Source organism: Periophthalmus magnuspinnatus, chromosome 15 (genome assembly GCF_009829125.3).
Source record: "Periophthalmus magnuspinnatus isolate fPerMag1 chromosome 15, fPerMag1.2.pri, whole genome shotgun sequence".
Taxonomy (NCBI): Eukaryota; Metazoa; Chordata; class Actinopteri; order Gobiiformes; family Gobiidae; genus Periophthalmus; species Periophthalmus magnuspinnatus.
Window position 1 is genome coordinate 20291976 of NC_047140.1, and position 21684 is coordinate 20313659.

The 21684-nt window shown below is 39.7% G+C and overlaps 1 protein-coding gene across 1 annotated transcript in view; it reads left to right on the forward strand.

The window, feature by feature from the left end:
- Window positions 1-7753: 7753 nt before the first annotated feature.
- wdr11 (WD repeat domain 11) overlaps window positions 7754-21684 on the forward strand; it is a 145447-nt gene continuing 131516 nt past the window's right edge. The window contains exon 1 of the mRNA XM_033979631.2: window positions 7754-7763. The gene's annotated coding sequence lies outside the window, so the exon portion shown is untranslated. The remainder of the gene's footprint in view (window positions 7764-21684) is intronic.

The window sequence follows — 21684 nt, forward strand, 5'->3', positions numbered from 1 at the left end:
TCAGAGGCAGAGCATCTCATCTCTCCCTCTTCATCTCTCTGTTTAATTCCCTCGCTTTCCTTCTCTCTCTTTCCATTTCACGTTCTCTGTTTCTTCAACTCTCACTTTTTCTCTCCCTTCCTATCTATCTTTCTTTCTCTGGCTCTCTCTGTCCTACTTTCTCTCTCTAGCTCTCTTTCTGTCCAGCTCACTAACTCTCTCCTCCCTATATACCTTTGTCTCTCTCTCTCTCTCTCACACACACACTCACTCTTTCTCTCTTTTTTTCTCCACCTCTCTTCCTTTCCCACTTCCTCTTTCTGCATCTCTCCAACTTTCCCTCTTACTCTCTCTCCCCCTTTCTCATTCACTTTTTGTCCCCATCTCTCTCCCCCCCCTCCATCTCTCTCACTCTTTTTTTCTCTCTTCCCCTCCACCCCCTCTTTCCGTCTCCCACCATTACTCTCTTTCTTTCTCTCTCTTTCTCTCTCCCTTTCTCACTCACTTTCTCTCCCCATCTCTCCCTCTCTCTCTGCATGTCTCCATCTCTCTCTTACTCTCTCTCGCCCTTTCTCATTCACTTTATGTCCCCACCGCTCCTCTCTCTTTCAATCTGCCTCTCCCCCCTCCTCTTTCTGCATGTCTCCATCTCTCTTTTACTCTCTCTCCCCCTTTCTCATTCACTTTCTGTCCCCATCTCTCTCTCCCCCCTCTCTCTCCCTGTCTCTCGCTCTTTCTCTTTCTCTCTGTCCCTCCACCCTGTTTCCCTCTCCCACCATCTCTTCCTTTCTCTCTCTCTTTCTGTCTCCCTTTCTCATTCACTTTCTCTCCCCATCTCTCCAGCTCTCTCTCTGCATGTCTCCATCTGTCTCTTACTCTGTCTCTCCCCCTTTCTCATTAACTTTCTGTCCCCACCCCTCCTCTCTCACTCATTCTGCCTGTCCTCCCCTCTCTCTTTGTCCTTCCACCCCCTCCTCTCTCTCTTAGACTGTCCTTTTTATAGTCCAGCTCTCCCTCTCTCTCTCTCCTCTCTCTTTTCTCTCTTCTCTCTCACTCAGACTGTCCTTTTTATAGTCCAGCTCTCTCTCTCTCTGTCTCCCTCTCTCTTTCTCTCTCCTCTCTCTCTCAGACTGTCCTTTTTATAGTCCAGCTCTCCCTCTCTTTCTCTCTCTCTCCTCTCTCTCTCAGACTGTCCTTTTTATAGTCCAGCTCTCCCTCTCTTTCTCTCTCTCTCCTCTCACCCTCTCTCTTTCCTCTCTCCTCTCTCTCTCAGACTGTCCTTTTTATAATCCATTACTCTCTCTCCCCCTCTCGTTCCCTCTCTCTCTCCATCTCTCTTCCTCTCTCCTCTCTCTCTCAGACTGTCCTTTTTATAGTCCATCTCTCTCTCTCCCCCCTCTTTCCCTCTCTCTCTTTTCCTCTCTCTCTCCATCTCTCTTTCTCTCTCCTCTCTCTCAAACTGTCCTTTTTACAGTCCATCTCTCTCTCTCCCTCTCTCTTTCTCTCTCCTCTCTCTCAGACTGTCCTTTTTATAGTCCATCTCCCCCCCCCTCTCTTTCCCTCTCTCTCTCCATCTCTCTTTCTCTCCCTCTCTCTCTCAGACTGTCCTTTTTATAGTCCATCTCTCTCTCTCCCCCTCTCTTTCCCTCTCTCTCGTTCCCTCTCTCTCTCCATCTCTCTTTCTCTCTCCTCTCTCTCTCAGACTGTCCTTTTTATAGTCCATCTCTCTCTCTCCCCCTCTCTTTCCCTCTCTCTCTTTCCCTTTCTCTCTCCATCTCTTTCTCTCTCCTCTCTCTCAGACTGTCCTTTTTATAGTCGTGTAATGAAAGCTGTGGTTACAGTTGGAGCTGAACAAAGATCCTGACACTGTCGATCATATTAACCTGTGCTAGCTCTCTGCGGCTAAAGGCTAAAGCCGCTTTTACAATTCCTCTCTGAGATTCCTGACACAGTACCAGGTATATACTTTATATAACACACATATGAAAGAAACTACTATAACCTATTCTACCTCCTGAATAATAAACGAGGACCTTTTTCTGAGTTGTGAGTCCACCTACTTTCCATTTCTTATTCATCGACGTCGAAAATGTGCTGGTCGAAACTATTCAAGCCCCTTAAAAACAGGCGAAGTGAATTTGAATTTACAAAAAAAGCTTAAGTTAAGGTGAATGAACAAATGTAATAAGGGCACAGCAGAATTTAATTTGATGCTGGGTTAAATGAGGTCTTACGAGAAGAAAGAAAACCGCTTTGGACGATTAAACCAAAACATTATTATATTATTATTGTATTCAAAATGTTCTTATTAGCCTCTCTGTCCGAGTTCAATGTTATGGAGATATATGCTAATTATTATTATCTAATGCTTGGGCCAACACTTCAATTGAAAATAAAGCAAGCCATGTGAATAAACGATTTGATTTTGCCAATACAAGAAACAGTCACACTACTCAAAGTTTGTATTTAAGGCGGGACAAGGTTAGTTTCACTGATTTGTCGTTTCATTTCAAGGCAAAAATCAAATACTTTGGAAGCCATGGTTTCTGCAGCGTGACCCTGAAGTAGTGGTGTTTTTGCTGTATAAAATGTACGATTGTTTTTGAGTGTGGCCTGACTCATCCCGTTAAAATAACAGCTCTTAACAAACTTGACTGACATTCCAGTTTAAAAGCTTCTGACCATTTGCAAAAGCATCATTATGACTTTTGTAAATGTTAAATCCATTTCACCAGTTATTTGGTCATGCGTTTCTTGGACCACATGTTTTAGAAATTTCATTCGCTCAGCAGGGGCGAAACTAGACATTTTTGGTTGGAGGAGCTATGTGGGTGCAAAGTCCTTCAATGGGGGCGCTCACTTAACATGTTAATTTAGGGTCTTATATGGATGTGAGAGCACCTCCTCCCTTTACCTTGTTTGCTTTGCTGTTTTAAACCAGTGTCAATGCAGCCCTTTTATGAAAACTAATATGGATTTTAGACAAGATTGGATGTGCTATAAAAGTAGAGCAAAAATCATTGTGGAAGCTGTGGGGGAGGCTAGAGTCCCCTCAAGTGTTCCCTGGTGCCGCCCCTGTCACTCAGTCCCATTTAATTAAGGTTGACAGATAGTCTAAGGCAGTGGTCCCCAACCACCGGGCCAGGGATCAGTACCGGTCCGTTACGCATTTGCTACCAGGCCGCACAAAAACAGTAAATAATTTATCAGCGACCGCATGTTCTCCGACGTAACATTCGCCCGTTACGCGCTAATAAGCTTGTCCATAGATATATAATGAAAATCCTGATAGGAAATCACCACAGAAATCTATTTGATGTAGTGGCAAGTATATTATCTGCTCTTGTCCTCCGTGATGACGTATCACGTATAACACATCAGACACGTCGCCCAAAAGTAGAGCCACAAGCGAGTGAAAATGAGCCAAAACAAAAGTCTATGGAGAGCTTTTTAATAAAGGGGAAATGGACAACTGAGGAACCAGAAGAGGAGCCTACCACCTCCAAGAAAAAGAAAGATAATACCAGGAGTCCTACTTAAAATATGAGTTTGTCCCTACAGGTGACTCACGCGTAGAGTCTGCTCTGCGTGATATGCGGGAAAAGCGAATGAGACAATGAAACCTTCAAAACTGCTTTGGCACATTGAGTCTAAGCACCTGGAATTAAAAGATAAGATTTAGAGTTTTTTGAAAAAAATCAAACATGAGCAAGAAGGAAAGAAGAAACAAGTGCAGGGCTCCCACTGATGCAGCGGTGAGTTGTGTTTTTTACGCACTTATTTTTGCCCTTTTTATCTGCCACGCGTAGACGGCCGGTCCGTGAAAATAAAACCTACATTATTCTGGTCCGTGGTACAAAAAAGGTTGGGGACCACTGGTCTAAGGTAAAGGTATACTTTATTGTCCCTGTATGGTAATTTGTCATCTGCATTTGACCCATCCTTCAATGTCTAGGGGAAGCCAGGGTCCCCTCAAGCCCTCCCTGGTACCGCCCCTGTCACTCAGTCCCATTTAATTAAGGTTGACAGGCAATTAAAGATTAAGGTCCACTTTATTGTCCCAGTGTGGTAATTTCTTGTCAGCATTTAACCCATCCTTCCGCTGGAGCAACATGTAGACTCATCTCCAGATCTTGAGCTAGGCCTGGTCATGACTAGGCCTGGTTTACTGTTGTTACTGTGCAAAAAGGCCACGTTGCCAGCGGAGGGCGCATTTACTGGTCTAAAACTGTTCAAAGAAGACTAAAAACATGCCTTTGTGGTGAAAGCCATCCCGAAGCATGAGTACATTTTACTGTCCTTGTAGGGAAATTTGTCATTTGACCCATGATTCAGTGCAGCTGGCTAAAAACAAGGACCTTCTTGTTGTGAGGCAAAAGTACTAGCCACACATTTTTGCCTTGGAAAAATGGGAACGCCACTTGACATGAGATTATATTTATTTATTGTCATTGTGAGGTTAAAAACACTAACAAAAAAAACAACAACTACAAAATACAGTTTAGCAACTCGCAGATTGAGCAGGAATAGATAAAAGGTATTAGGTGGATTACATGGTCGGTGTGATTGATCTGACAGTTTGTAGATAAAAGCTATTTTTCAGTCTAGTGGTTTGTGCTTTGTGCCTCTGTCTGAATCGTTTGCCAGGAGGAAGAGCAGTGAATAGTCTGTGTATGTCCAGGATAGAGCTGTTTCAGAGGCAGTCCAAAATTAAAAAATCTAAATAAAAATCAGACAAACATATTATAGGCTCTTTGATTATATCTAGGCAGAAAGTATGTATTTTCTATCCACATTGTTTGCAGTCAACCTTTGAACCTCAACATACATTATTGAGTATAGAAAGTTTACATTCGAGACTTGAAATCGCCTTCCTCTTTCGCCTTCCACATACTGTCCATTATATAAACGTTTCCAGTGGTGCTATAGAACCCATTGTGCAGTAAACTCTGTAAGTATTCCCAGGCAGGTCGGTGTGCACCTGTTCATGAATTATTCAACACCTCGACATCCGGTTATTCTCAGGCTCTCTTCAGTTTTTCTTATGGTCCAATCCACATGGGGCAGGAGAACATGTTTGAGTGCTATCAAGACGTTTTTAGAAGCAATGTTAAAAGCTCACCGCACCAATCTCACCTCAGCCTTTTCCGTACAGGTCAATGTCCTTGTCCATGGCTGCATTTATTCACTGTATAAGTTGTATATTTGTATGAACAATACTTTCACTTCCCTAAAATTATAATTAGTTGCATGTGGGTTGCTGACTTTGCATTGCATTGGCAGATGTGTCAAATCCTGGAATACATTGAGAGAGAAAAAAATATTTGGCCTAAATATGCAGGAAAAAACAGTTTCCAAAAATTCCTTATAGGGGATAGGCTGGTTTCAAATATGTTTCAAATTTACTTTTTCTAACTTAAAAACTTGAGTTGTACCTTAAGACTGTATTTGAGCAAAGTGTGTCTTGCCCCAGTACATATGTATTTTATAGCAGCTCTGGAGGTCAAAATGTGTGCTGTTTGTATCTAATTAGAAAGCATTTAACTGTACAGTAATGAGGAAGTGCACATTAGAACGCTAGTTGTTAGCTTTACTACCATGCCAAAACTCTGAACTGGTCTCTAACAGTCATGTAAAGCGCTTATAAACTCATTGTGGTGAATAATTTGGCTCCTTAAAATGCATAAGGTCAGTGAGGTATAACTTTGCTCCACAGCTCAGGTACAGAGGCTTTAAATGTTGCAATGTAACAAAAGCAAAACATATTTCCAAGAATAAGGGCAGAAAAAATATGCACTTCAGCAATAACAAAAAAGGTTTTAGAAAAATTTGCATTATCTATTTTTTCAGATGTATCTTTTCTAATGATACATACAAAAATAGTTTGAATACATTTATTTTGTCGAATGTCAATGAAAATCCCTTATATTTTCTGGCACAATTCTACAGGAAACTTATTCTGAGAACTCCTTGCTCCTATCAGTGTCTCCTGGTATAACTGTATCGATTTGAGAGAAGCTGTCAGGTCCTCTCCATCTCCCAGCATGCTTTGCGACTTTCTCTTTGTACAAGTTGTAGCATGTAGGTCAGCGCTGGTACCTGGTGCAGGGCTGATAAAGGGTGAATCCATGGGTTATTCTTCGGACACATTTTTCACCCATCATGCCTCAGTGCAATTCCTGCTTCACTTTTAAAGAGTTCTGGATTCGGACAGATTCATATTGAACAATTAAAATCCAAGGGTACTTCATCCTTTGGTAGTGAAGATTCCTATCCAGACAAGCAACAACAGATGCATCCAACTTGAGTGAGGTTTTATCCTTGTAACTTCTGGTAGGTGGGTGAAATTTTATGCTTTTATTTGTTTGTTTTAAATTTTCATCTTATAAGGGGAATGTTAGATATTTGAATCCAAGACTCATCCAGGTGATGCATAGTCCAGAGTCTTTGCAATTACATTAAGTAAAAAAATCATAAAGGCTTGTACTTTGTGAACTCATCTCATTTTTGTCATCTTTATTTAAAATGAAAGAGCATGAATTATGTACATAGTCTCACCTTAAAGGAACTGTATGCACCCTGCACTCAAACAGTGAAAAAAAAAAAAATCAATATTAGAATGGCAACCAGTAAAGCTGTATTTGAACATGTTTACCTTGTACTGTATGTGGAGACACAGTTCATGTTCCATCCATCCATTTTCTTCAACTTATCCAGAGGTGAGTCACGGGGGCTGCAATCTAACCAGGGACTCCCAGACTTCCCTCTCCCCAGACACTTACTCCAACTCCTCGGGTGGGACCCCAAGGCGTTCCCAGAACAGCTGAGGGATGTAGTCCCTCCAACATGTCCTGGGTCTTCCCTTGGGCCTCCTCTCCAGTTCATGTTTGTGGAATTTAAAATCAAAATCTTACATACAGTTCTTTTAATTCCTTCTTACCCTTTACAAAATTAAACAGCAACAATGTAGACTTTAATTCAAGTTTATATGTTTTAACTGTAGAATATTAACCTACTAAGCAGAATAAACCATCTGCTCTCTGTAGTTTATAGTAAGACTTTGACTTTGACGAGACGCACTGAACCTCCTGTTGTGCCCCGAGAACCACAGCTGGCTCCCCTGCTTTCATCTATTATAAACTAATATGACTTTTGAGTGATCGTTCACTTACTTTACTTTTAGGTTTCCACTGTTCTCTATTCTCACTATGGGGTTATATATGTTTAAAACAGAAGCGAGAGATGTGATCCATGGATTCATAAAACAGCATTCATGTTTTGGTAATACCCAAGTCTTTGTTCAGGCTTTATTAAGGATATTTAAGGTGTAGTTATTATTAAGTTGTATCAATGTTTCTTTTATTTCAGCCTGCACTCTTTATTCAATCAGGGACCAGTTGAATAGTGATTTTGCACATTTTTAAGCAGCATGATCCTGAATTCCTTTATTATGAACCAGTGTGATGCATTTCCATTTGCTTTGCATTTTCAACTATGAGGATATATATTATTTACTAATATGGCACTGTCCAAAAGAACAATGCATTGAATATTTTATGAAAAAGTATGACTGCCTTCCGTGAACTTTTAATATGTCTCCAGCCAAAATATGACACTTATATAGGACAGAGAATCTTGGTTTATTACATTCTCATTATAATGGAAATATACACTTGAAACCAAAAGTTTACATACACTAAGATTACTGTGAAATTAAACAATTTGGGAAAATCCAGATGATGATGTCATGTCGTTGGAAGCTTCTGATTGGTTTATTGACAACATTTGAGTTAATTAGAGACACACCTGTGGATGTATTTGAAGGCACACCTGAAACACACTGCGTCTTTGTGTAACATCAACAGAAAGTCAAAAGTAATGAGCCAAGATATCAGGAAGAGAATTGTGGGCTTGCAAGTCTGGTTCATCCTTGGGTGCAATTTCCAGATGCCTGAAGGTGCCACGTTCATTTGTTCAAACAATTATATGCATAAACACCATAGGAATGTCCAGTCATCATACCCCTCAGGAAGGAGATGGGTTCTGTGCCCCAGAGATTACCGTGCTTTGGTCCAAAATGTGCATATCAATCCAAGCTGGTAAACTGGTAAGAGTGTGTCATTATCCACAGTGAAACGAGTACTGTACCGACATGGGCTTAAAAGCCACTCTGCCAGAAAGAAGCCATTACTCCAAAACAAACATAAAAAGCCAAATTACAGTTTGCAAATGCACACAAGGACAAAGACTTTAATTTTTAGAGACATGTCCTGTGGTCTGATGAAACTAAAATTGAACTATTTGGCCATAATGAGGAAAATAGGGGGAGCTTACAAGCCTGAGGACATCATTCCAACTGTGAAATACGAGGGTGGCAGCATCATGTTGTGGGGTTGTTTTGCTGCAGGAGGGACTGGTGCACTTCACAAAATAGATGACATCATGAGGAAAGAACATTCTGTAGAAATACTGAAGCAATGTCAAGACGTCAGCCAGGAAGTTAAATCTTTGGTGCAAATGGGTCTTCCAAATGCACAGTGACTCGAAGCATATTGCCACTGGTTACATAGTGGCTTAAGGATAACAAAGTGTTTTAGAGTGGCCATCACAAAGCCCTAATCTCAATCCTATTGAAAATGTATTGCATGTGTGAGCAAGACGGCCTACAAACTGGGCTCAGTTTTGTCAGCAGGAATGGGCTAAAATTTCTGGAGAAAACTGAGACAAGCTTGTGGAAGGATATCCAAAACATTTGACCCAACTCATACAGGCAATGGTACCAAATACTAATGAAAAGTATGTAAACTTTTGACGCTGTAGAAAGTAATGAAAAATTGTCTACAAAAAATCCTTCTCTCATTATTCTGGCATTTAGCAAAAAGAAATAAGTTTATTAATCCTAATTGATCTAAAACAGGAAAGGTTTTTACTATTAGAAATTCCACAACAAAGATTAGAGTCATGTCAGACAGTGAGAAAAGCTAATGTGTCTTTTTATATAGTGTATGTAAACTTCTGGTTTCAGTTGTAGCTGAAATATACATGCACAAGTCTATTATTTAGTTGGAAAAGTTTTTGTTTTGTGATGTGTGAAATTATTTAGTTGCTTTTGCACAGAGTCAAATAAGCAGCTACCGAGGTTTTGAATGGAATAAAGTTCACAAGCAGCATAAAAATAACAACTCATAATACATCACATTAGTTGGGTGTACTCCTTGTGCTTGACTCAACTTTGATGAATAGATTTGGCTGATTTGGAGTATGGTTGGAAAGTCTATTCTAAACCAATATTGCCAAACATTATAATGGGAAGTTAAAAGTTTGATTAAATTACTTTTAATTAAGAAAGATTGGCAGCCTCTCTTCCATCAGTCTGTCTACCCCAGGGCAGTTGGCTACAGTATAGCAGCAAACCACCACAGGGTATGAAGTGAATGAATAATGCACAAAATTATAGATCGACTTTCAGCATATGGAAAAGCACTATATAAATGTAAAGTATTACTGTTATCCCGATGCAATGTCACTTTAAAACACCTACATAAGCAGCAGTAATAATTTTCCATACATCTATTTTAATGACGCTCTAACTTTTCTGGGAGAGTTTGTTACCTGTCTGTCTCCATGGAGTGTTGCACAATATAATATCGAATGTATTTATCCAGCATTTATTTTATTACATGGGTTTTATTACTCAAAAATACTAATAGTGGTGGCTCTGTTTTGTCTCTATGGATATATGAGCTGATATACAGTCTGGTGGGTGCGTTTGCGGATCTCAATGGCCTCCCTGATCCAACAATGGTACTTCTTGTTCTTTGTACCTATGACCTTAGCACAGAAAATCAAACTATGACACAGTAAGTGATTGGTTGGGGTTGGTGTGTAATTGGCACAGATGGGCAGCTACCTTTTTCAGGGCAATTGTGGCCAGTAGCTTACAACTACTGACTGCGGAGAGAGAGTGACTGATATATCGCGGTTCACCTTTCGCAGCCTCGCTGTTTCACGGATTTTTGTACAGCGATTTTGCATTCTTTCGACACTACAGCGAAGCAGCGGCACACAACGAAGAGGCACAGTCAGAGGAACTGTGAAATACGAGTAAGTCACTATTAATTAATCAAAAAAGAGAGAAATGTGAGTAAATGTTAATGCCTGTCTTAAAAAAGTTTATAAAGTGTGTGGTGAGGGGTTTTACAGCCTAAAACATATATAATAATTGTAAAAAATAAAGCTGACTACTTCGGAGATTTCGCCTATTGCGGGTTATTTTTAGAACGTAACCCCCGCGATAAACGAGGGACCACTGTGACCACTTATTTGCTAGATTTTATATACTGTCCTTTACCAAAAACTCAAAAAAGTACTTTGATTAGTAAGTGATTGGTGGGGGTAGTTGGCACAGATTGGCAGCTTTTTTGCAGTAAACCCAGGGCAATTGAAGCCACAGTGATTTACAACCATCAAATGTGGAGAGTGAAGACCTCTGCATTTTATTAGTCACATTCAGCCACATACTGTGAGTGAGCAGTATAATGTCATGAAGTGTCTTGCCCACTAACACAACAGGTGAGGGGTGAGGTTTGAACCACCAACCTTTCACAGTGCCATTGTCATTTTTGTCAAGCCGGAAGCTATTCAAGTTAACTTTGCCTTAAAATGTCATCCATTTTCCTATAACTCTACTTTCAACACATTTTAAAGCAGTATGAGCCTGGATAGATTCTTTTAATATGAACCACTCTGATGCATTTCCATTTGCTTTGCATTTTCAAATAGTAGGACATATATTATTTACTAATGTGGCAGTGTCAAAAAGAACAATGAATTGAATATTTTATGAAAAAGTTTGACTGCTCTCCCTGAACTTCTAATGAGTCTCCAGCCAAAATATGACACTTATATAGGACAGAGAATCTTGGTCTATTACATTCTCATTACACTGGAAATATAGTTGAAATATACATGCACAAGTCTATTATTTAGTTGGAAAAGTTTTTGTTTTGTGATGTGTGAAATTGTTCAGTTGCTTTTGCACTGAGTCAAATAAGCAGCTAGAAAGGTTTTGAATGGAATAAAGTTCATAAATATCACAATAATAACAACCCATAATACATCTCATTATTTGGGTGTACACTTTTGCTCGACTCAACCTTGATAACTAAGTTTGCCTGATTTGGAGTATGGTGGAAAGTCTATTCTAAACCAATATTGCCAAACATTATAATGGGAAGTTTAAAGTTTAATTAAATTACTTTTAATTAACAAAGATTGGCAGCCTCGCTTCCATCAGTCTGTCTACCCCAGGGCAGTTGGCTAAAAGATAGCAGCATAGCACCACAGTGTATGAACTGAATGAATAATGCACAACATTACAGAGCGACTTACAGCATATGGAAAAGCACTATATAAAACTAAGCTAGTACTATTATCACTTTGCAATGTCACTTTAAAACACTTACATAAGCAGCAGTAACTGATGCATGATGTCAATTTTCTGTACATCTATTTTTGTCTCCATGGGTTCATGAGCTGTTCATTTCAATACTGTTAAACATTCCAGGCAAAGCTACAACATCTCCATGGAGACAAGCGAGTGACGGACCCTCCTGAAAAGTTATATAGTAAAGCACCTAGATCCCTATGTACAGACCTCTGTTTGTTTCATACCTTGACGGTTTCTGCTGTACTCTACCGCCTTCACGTGATGTTGCTGTGATGTGTCTGGTAAGCTGATTTAAAGAAATTTTGGTGCAGATACTTGGAGCAGTAGGACAGCAATGCCATCTGCAGTCCGACTTCTTCAGAACTGTATCCCTGGTGTGAGAAAAGTGGTCTGCCCCCTCATCCTGATTTACAGTCTAGTGGTTGCGTTTCTGGACCGCGATGGCTGCCCTGATCCAATGATAGGACGTGTTACTCTCTGTGCTTATGACCTCAGCGTTGTCCCAATCCATGAGATGGTATTTTCTCTTGCAGTGGTCCGATATTGCAGATTTAAGTTGTTCTTGGTGGGCTTGCTACTTAGTCAGTCGGGTGCATACATTCCATTTTGTTTTCTTTTTCCGAACACGAGCCTGTTTCACCTAGGTATGACTAGTTGCATGACAAACAAGACATTTCATATATTACGTTGCATTTTTGGTCTTGGTTTATTTTGTCCATGACGTGCATTAGTAACTGTCGTCATTTTGTGTGAGGTTTGACTGCAGTACTGTCGTTATGTTTATTCATGGACCATTCTATTTTTTCCATTATCCCTCTGATATATGGAAGTGTAACCAACTATTTTGCTGATGTCTGTTTTCTTGCTGTTTTTCCTGTTTTACTGTGCCAGCTGTTTCCCTTTGTTTATGACCCATTTGGGATATTTACAATTTTTCAATGCAGGGGTGATATGCTCCTCCTCCTGTGCGTCCTACTACAACTCTGCAGATGACAGTCAGATCAATGTCTCACTGGCAGCAGGTGAATATGGACCAGTGGATTCACTCTGCTACTGCATCCAACTGATCAGTGTGTGGATACAAAACAACTTTCTCCAGCTAAACTCAGACAAGACTGAAGTCATAGTCTTTGGCCTACAGAACCAGAGAACGTGTCAGCAGTCACCTCCAGTCTCTCTCTCTAAAACCTTCAAATTAGGCTAGATATCAAAGGCTAATAGTGGACCCAGACTCAGAACTTTAGCAGCCACATCAAATTAATAACATCTGCAGCTTTTTACCATAGAAAAAGCATTGAAAAAAGGTATACTGTCAAAACCAGACTTGGAGAGACTTATTCATGCATTTGTCTCCAGTGGGATAGAATACTGTAACGTCCTGCTCACTGGCCTCTCCAAACGAGCGTTAAAACAGCAGCAGTACGTCCAGAACGCTGCTGCTTGCATCCTGACTAGAACCAATAAGTATAATAATAATAATAATAATAATAATAATACATTTTATTTGTTAGGCGCCTTTCAAGGCTCTCAAGGTCGCCGTACACATATACACACATATACAATACAAATAGAACAATGTAAAATGATTAAAAATACATTTAAAAACAAATATAGATTAAAAGACAGAGCAGTTATGGTCAGAGTGGTCAGGATGAGAAGGCCTTTCTAAACAGATAAGTTTTGAGTTTAGATTTGAAGTGTGGGAGTGAGTGTGTGTTGCGGAGGTCGTGAGGGAGGGAGTTCCAGAGCTGGGGAGCAGAGCAGCTGAAGGCTCTGCTCCCCATAGTGACAAGATGGGCAGGAGGGACAGTGAGGTGCAGGGAAGAGGAGGAGCGGAGGGAGCGGGCGGGTGTGGAGATGTGAATGAGGTCAGACAGGTATGGAGGGGCCAGGTTGTGGAGAGCTTTGTGTATGTGAGGAGTATGATTTTGTAGTGTATGCGGTGCGTGATGGGGAGCCAGTGGAGCTGTTGCAGGACAGGTGTGATGTGGTGATGGGAGGGTGTGTGTGTGATAATGCGGGCAGCTGAGTTTTGGACCAGTTGGAGTTTATGGAGTGATTTCTGTGGGAGTCCGAACAAAAGAGAAGAGAGAGAGTATAAGCACATAAGTCGTGTGCTCAGGTCTCTACACTGGCTCCTGTGGCTCAGAGAATAGATTTTAAAGCAGCTCTGCTTGTGTACAAGTCTCTCCATGGACCAGCACCAAAGTACATCTCTGACAAGTTAGTGTCATATAGTAACAAAGTGACAATGTTTAAAAGGTTCAAAACAGTTCTGTTTAGTTGTGCATATGACTGAAGGTTTTTTGTTTAGTATTTTTCTCTTTTAATGATAATTTTATGATGATTATTTATGTTTTCATTTGTTATATTGTGATTTTAATGACTTTCTTATTCTGTAAAGAATAAGAAAGTCATTGCCTTCTCCTTACTGTGTTACTGTTTACTGCTGAAAGTTTGTGTGCAATGGGGTGTTTGGATGTCCAGAAGAGGTACTGGCCAATATAGGTTTCCAGTATACACTCACCTAAACGATTATTAGGAACACCATACTAATGCGGTGTTTGACCCCCTTTCGCCTTCAGAACTGCCTTAATTCTACATGGCATTGATTCAAAAAGGTGCTGAAAGCATTCTTTAGAAACGTTGGCCCATATTGATAGGAGCATCTTGCAGTTGATGGAGATTTGTGGGATGCACATCCAGGGCAAGAAGCTCCCGTTCCACCACATCCCAAAGATGCTCTATCGGGTTGAGATCTGGTGACTGTGGGGGCCATTGTAGCACAGTGAACTCATTGTCATGTTCAAGAAACCAATTTGAAATGATTCGAGCTTTATGACATGGTGCATTATCCTCCTGGAAGTAGCCATCAGAGGATGGGTACATGGTGGTCATGAAGGGATGGACATGGTCAGAAACAATGTTCAGGTAGCCCGTGGCATTTAAACGATGCCCAATTGGCACTAAGGGACCTAAAATGTGCCAAGAAAACATCCCCCACACCATTACACCACCACAACCAGCCTGCACAGTGGTAACAAGGCATGATGGATCCATGTTCTCATTCTGTTTATGCCAAATTCTGACTCTACCATTTGAATGTCTCAACAGAAATCGAGACTCATCAGACCAGGCAACATTTTTCCAGTCTTCAACTGTCCAATTTTGGGGAGCTCGTGCAAATTGTAGCCTCTTTTTCCTATTTGTAGTGGAGATGAGTGGTACCCGGTGGAGTCTTCTGCTGTTGTAGCCCATCTGCCTCAAGGTTGTGCGTGTTGTGGCTTCACAAATGCTTTGCTATATTCCTTGGTTGTAACGAGTGGTTATTTCAGTCAACGTTGCTCTTCTATCAGCTTGAATCACTCGGCCCATTCTCCTCTGACCTCTAGCATCAATAAGGCATTTTCGCCCACAGGACTGCCGCATACTGGATGTTTTTCCCTTTTCACGCTATTCTTTGTAAACCCTAGAAATGGTTGTGCGTGAAAATCCCAGTAACTGAGCAGATTGTGAAATACTCACCCGTCTGGCACCAACAACCATGGCACACTCAAATTTGCTTAAATCACCTTTCTTTCCCATTCTGACATTCAGTTTGGAGTTCAGGAGATTGTCTTGACCAGGACCACACCCCTAAATGCATTGAAGCAACTGCCATGTGATTGGTTGATTAGATAATTGCATTGAGGAGAAATTGAACAGGTGTTCCTAATAATCCTTTAGGTGAGTGTATATATATATATATATATATATATATATATATATATATTCAATTTCATTAACAAATGCTATGAACTCAGTAGTTAAAATTGAATGCCTTAGAACAAAAAAAGAATTAGTCTTATATAGTCTATATAACAGACTGACAGAAGCAAGGCAACAAAACAACATTTCTGTGGCACCTAGAATTCCCAGTGGTCTCCCATCCAAGCACTAACCAGGCCCAGCTCTGCTTAGTTTCTGACATCTGACGAGATTGAGAAGGTCTTGCCACAAACAAACCATTGAAATTACATCGTTTATGTTCCGTGCATATGATTGTCATTAGTGTATGAAGAGCCTCTTATATCTGCTGAGTGGGCGCACTGCTATGGGCCCCTGTCTCGAAGGGTACCTCAATGTTAAGTGATATTAGCTGCCAGTGAGTGTTGATGCATTAGTTTCAGCTTGATTCGACAACCCTAATGGTTTTGATCCGAGCGAGAGAGACGTCCTTCACAGCAAAACAATGAACGCTATTTGAAGTACATGAAGAGTCCCTATCACCCATGCACAGAAAAAGAGACCGTAAAACCCTGCTTTGAAGAGTATAAAAATTGAGTTTTTAGCACAAAAAGATTGTGTTTGGCAAAGCTGTTCTCTAGATAACATTTAAGCAATGTCTCCTTTGCTCGAAAAGTACACCGAGTTCAAATGTTCTCAATAAATCCTTTTAAAATCAGCACTGAGGAAAGCTCACAGCAGCAGCTACAGCCGTGGGATTTCACATTCAGTAGTGTTTAAATGTGGGCCGTGAGATTAAAACGCAAAAATGCTGTTTGAAGGTAGTAGTGAGTTGGTAGTTGTCAAGGTAAAAAAAAACAAAAAATAAATACACGTACAGATGGTAACTTTAAATCTAAATTGCGTAGCAAAAGCACAGCAGTATGTGTTTCCGTAGCATTCATTTTTCCAAAGCTTCTGTCAGATACATTTCTCCACAGTGTTTCAGGAAAACGCAGGTGTTAAAACCCTCCTTCTCCATGAGTCGCTATTGTTTTGTCCCCATTTTGCACATGCCTCCCAAACAATAGCTCCGAGTATCCAATGCCTAGTACCCGCATCCATTATCTGAAGCAGTAATGGCTCTCGCTGTTATTTGGCTTTCTCAGTATTGACATATGCATTTGAAACAGAAATGTGTTACCTCTTACAATAACAAGTACATACTCAGACAGCACATATAGATTTTTGAAAGGTAATTTTAAGGTGTCCCATCATGTTTTTTTGAGTAGGTCCAATTAGTGTTTACCACAACAGCACCGTGTCTGAGCTGTTGTGTCAGCATGTTAGAAAAACCCCAAGACTTTTCCATTACAGTGTTCATTTGTGCACATTCTGTCCCCATCTCTGGATCTGCCACTTTGCTACTATAACACATACTTAAAGATTTACAAGGTTTCACACTGTGGGAGCCAATAGTAATAGGGAAATGACAAATCCTTTTGTTTTATACACTGTAATTGGTATTTTGGTGCTATCCAATATTTTTGTATATTAGCTTGAAAATTGTAGAGTGTGTTGAACTCAAAGACAATTTTTTGGTACATTTGAATGCTATTTAAAAGACATTGTTGTTGCTCCCCCATCATTTTACTCTCTTATAAAAACCTGTAAGCATTTTAAGATGGTTATTTGTTAACTTTTTGTAGACAATGACAGATCAGACACAAATCTGCACACATTAAACCGCTTTGTATGAATGCAGCAGCATAAATTGTATATTGACCCTGGCCACTTTTGCTGTAAATGCTCCACGCTTTCTTCATTCATTTAAATATAAAGTTAGTAGGTTGATTTGTGTAAAATTTTCATGTGACCAACAAGTCAACACTGTACCGATCCTCTGGGAGGCTTTAAAATGGCTTTGTAGTCCATATAGTTGTGGTAACGACTGACAGGGGGGACCAAAGATTCAGTTTACAGAGAATATAATGCAAATGAAGTTAGATGGATCAGACAGTTGAAAGCGGGGTTGTTTTAAGTACATTTTGAGCAGGTCGCGGGCAGCAGGGTCAGAGATGAGGTAGCCCGTACCGGTTGTGGAGAGCTGAGTCGGAGGCAGAGGAGCTGAGCTGGTCCAGGGACCGGATCTGGCAAGGAACAAAACACATCCAACTGAGGGCAGAGTAAAAATGCGAAACATGAAACTGAGCCAAGCAGAGCTGCACCACTGTGGATACGCGGACGATCTGGCGCTGAGTGTCAGGTCCACAGTCCCTTTGTCTTCCCCAGGTGCAGCTTAATTACAGAATGAGTTGCAGGTGTGCGCAGGAGGAGCCAGAATCTCCGCCCAGCTCTAGGCTCTGACACAGAAGGGAAGCGGAGAACAGCACAAGAAAGACAGGACAGACTGGGATCGTGACAATAGTACTTATTTGCTGTCAAGATCAGCAACCCCATGCAAATTTACACAACCCCAATGATGATGGCAGTGAATAAGGTGAATACATTACACATCCTCTCATTCAATGTTTTTTTTATTTATTTTTTACTGCTTTCCATGTTTTATATACATACAGAAGACACCAAATATATGAAGTAAGATATATGCATTTATGTAGCAAAGGAAAAGGTAAGGTAAACTTTTTAAAATATAGATATTTTATATTTAAATCCTCAAAGTAGCCACCTTTCGCTTTGTCAAGTTATTTCTTTTTTCTTTACTACATGCCGGTAATTCCATATATCTTAATTCATATAATTGATATCTTTTTAATGTATGTCAATTGTAGAATGTACTAATAAAAGGGTATGTACAAACTTTTGACTGGAAGTGCATGTGCTGTAAATAATGTATGGCTATGGTGACTGATACAGGATGGGATTAGGATTAGTTTGATTTGTTGATTGACTGGATGAGTCATTGTATTAGTATACATTGTATTTTAGGGTGAAATTGAGCAATTTTGCTATAACCTGACACAGACATATTACTTCTTTGTGTAGCTCATTGTTTTATGTGCATTGTCTCTGATAAATAACAAAAAAAAATAAATAAATAACAGACTAAACTAGACACACAGAAAACATTGAGAGGTGTCCAGCAAATATAAAATCAAAACTGCATGTGCTATGTAGATTATAGAAAAATGTTTGTACTACAACTACAAATACATTCTCTGTTCTGTGAAGTGATGCTTGGGTCCAAATGAACATTCAAAAACAATTATTTACCTTGAACTAAACACTAAATAAGCTTTTTTTGCTACTAAACTGTGCATATGATGTTTGAATAGCATTGTCTGTGGTTCCTTTTGATGGTTTTTGTGCAAACTAGGTATATTTGCAGCTTTGTGGTCTAAAAAGTATAAAAATGTGTGTGTTCTGGCTCCAGTGGTCAGTGCCAATATGAGGTATTTGGTGACATCACGCGCCTCTGCTCTGATTAAATTGACATCACGCACCTCTGCCCTGATTAAAAGGAAATTGCATATCGGCTTTCTCAGTATTGACACATGCATTTGAAACAGAAATCCACTACTTCTTACAATAACAAGTCTATATGTGCTCAGACAGCACATATAGATTTTTGAAAGGTAATTTTAACGTGTTCTATCATGTTTTTTTTGAGTAGGTCCAGTTAGTGTTTACTACAACAGCACCGTGTCTGAGCTGTTGTGTCAGCATGTTAGAAAAACCCCAAGACTTTTCCATTACAGTGTTCATTTGTGCACATTTGTCCCCATTTCTGGATCTGCCACTTTGCTACTATAACACATACCTAAAGATTGACAAGGTTTCACGCTATGGGGGATATGCGTTGTTTCTGATTACAAATATCTGGCTGCAGGGGCGAAGTTTGAAGCTTGGATACCTATTAGACCAATTACACTGTTCCTCATATATCCAAACCTCGCCTGTCCTTTCCCTTCTCTGTCCCCTTTTATAGCAGTTCTATTTGAAATGTGGTTTTGGGCAGAGTTTAGGTGTTTTGTCCCACTTTAATAATAAGTTATGTCCATATAATGTTTCAAAAAGGGCTTCATAGAGTAAAAGTCATTAAGTCCATGATAAGAATCAAACAAAAAAGCATTTCAGTGAAAACAAAAGGTATATTTAAGTTGGTTTCACTTCATTTCAAACACATTTCTGCCATTTAAAGAAGCACTATGTAACTTTCCTGTTGAAGGCTCTGCAATCCTATCTTTAGAACTGTGTCTACTAGCAAACTTAATATGCTCTGATCAGTCTTTACAGCATTGTGAAACAGATTTTTATCATTTATGTGACATGTCGAAAAGAAAACGATTAACACTTTTTTTCTTCCGTGTTTCTTCAAAAATCTTTCCTCAAACTGATTACAAAGTCTCAGAAATTTCCATGTAGAAGCTCTAATCCACCACAGCACTCTGCTCCCACAAATGCCATAGAGCTGCTGCTAATGCACTCTTTGTGACTCTCGGACCGTTTTATCTGAAGAAACCTTGAACGTTATATCCCAGGATCTAAAGCACACATAGACCACTTTAGCCCCGCTGTTACGTGCATGGAAAACCCATCTTCATTAAAGTGTTCCCATTTATAAAAAGGTTTTATTCTCAATAGATCCTGGGAGGACATACATGGAAATATGCTCTTAAGCCCACCAGCTAAACGCAGTAAAAAACAAAAAAACAGAACGTTGTAAAAGTTTCACAGAAATCCACACACTGTATATATTTTCTTTTAAGAGAGGGTATTTTACTGTACGGTTTTGTATCATGCTTTTATTTATTTATGAAGAACTGTCATGTGGGAGTATAGGTGACGTAGGCTTGTGGTCTGATCATCACACAGAATCCTACGGCTAACCATAAGAAGGGTTTGAATAGGGCCCTGGGGAGATCACTAAATTACTAAAACATGCATGGATAACATCTAAAACCTGTCCCAGCATGATTTTGCATAATACCTCCTCTTAAAAGATGGTTAGGTTTTAGAATGAAGGATCATGTCTAGTGTTGTGCCCAATCTTCTTCTTGGGGAGTAGTAATAGTAGTAGAGACATTTTTGGAGTGCCCCTAGTGGTTGGTGGAGCCTGAAGCAGCAGCATGTCCATCTGCCATGAAATTATGCTTTTGAAGGTAAAATGTTTAAGTGCTGATACCTGAGGAATATCAGAGGGACCAAAACGTTGTGTTAATAAAAGTGAATCAAGAGTGAGTCGGTGTGCGGGAGTCTTCTTAACCTTAAACCTTAAAGTGCCTCTCCCCTGACGCACCTGTCGCCCACTCAGTTGTGCAGAGTCTACACAGAAACGAATACAAATGTTTAAGCGCTGAAATCAATGTAACAGGCAAGTACTTGTATAAGACCTCAATCCTACATTTAAATGCATCTATTAATTAATGTCTAATATTCTTATTATTCTATCTCCTGTTGTTGTTTTTTTTGTTTTTTTTTATCTGACTTTGTGCCCATATAAATGAAAGAAAACTATATTTTATATTATATTCCCTCTCTAGTGCAACTCTCTCAGTTTATATACAGGCCTGAAACTGTCACCAAAATAATTTAGCTTATTACACCACAGCTATTGAATTAGCAGCACATATAGTAAAATGATATTCTCTCGGCGTTTGCTGGCCCTAAACACGATTTTGATTGTTATCCCAAAAACACACTCTTTCTTGCTTCAATTTTTTTCTTCTTTTTTTGTCCTTCAGCCCCACTCCTAAACTTTATTTTTGGAGAAATTTGATTATTATCATTATTTCACTGCACATTTTTCTGTTCTATTTGTCCCAAGTGAATTGTAGCAGTTGCCTATACAGGATTTAAACCTCTGCTGCCGTTTGACTTTTTGAAAAGAAACTTCTTCAAAAGTCTCTGCGAAAGTTTTCCGCGCTCCCGAGCTGACAGATAAATACTGTAACTCAACTATTGTCTTATTTATGAGTTTTATTTGTTTAATTGCCTTCAGTTCCTTCCAGCAGATGAATCACAAATGAGATACTTTTTGAAATCTACATGAAACATTTTTCTTGTTTCCATGCCAACTGTCACTGATACTTCCCACCATTTGAATAGGAAGTGCATAATTTCTTTCAAACTCTCTTGGAAGCATGGTCTCATAGCACTCTCTTCAGAACAAAATGATTTGATCTATTTTTTTTTACATCCAATATTGCTACGAAGTATTGACAGAACTTTTTGTACTTTAGGGCTATACATTGACCAGAAAATAAATACATTAAAATGAAATGAAAATACTTTGGAATGGCAAAAACATGCTTCCAAAATCTTGATAATAACCACACATGTGGTATGTATTCACCGCAAAATGATAGGTGCAATCTCTGACTTAAAGGTGCACTATGTAACGTTTATTGTGGGCGGTCCCCTACCAGCTTGTTTCCATGGAGATGTTATTCCTCTCCTGAAATCTTTTGCGGTATGGGATTAAACTTATGTTGTATTTATTTAGTTTAGGTGTTTTCTGACCTGGTCGTGTTGCCTACTGGTCTCCATGGTGATAGATGCTATACTGTGGAACATTCCAGACTCATTGC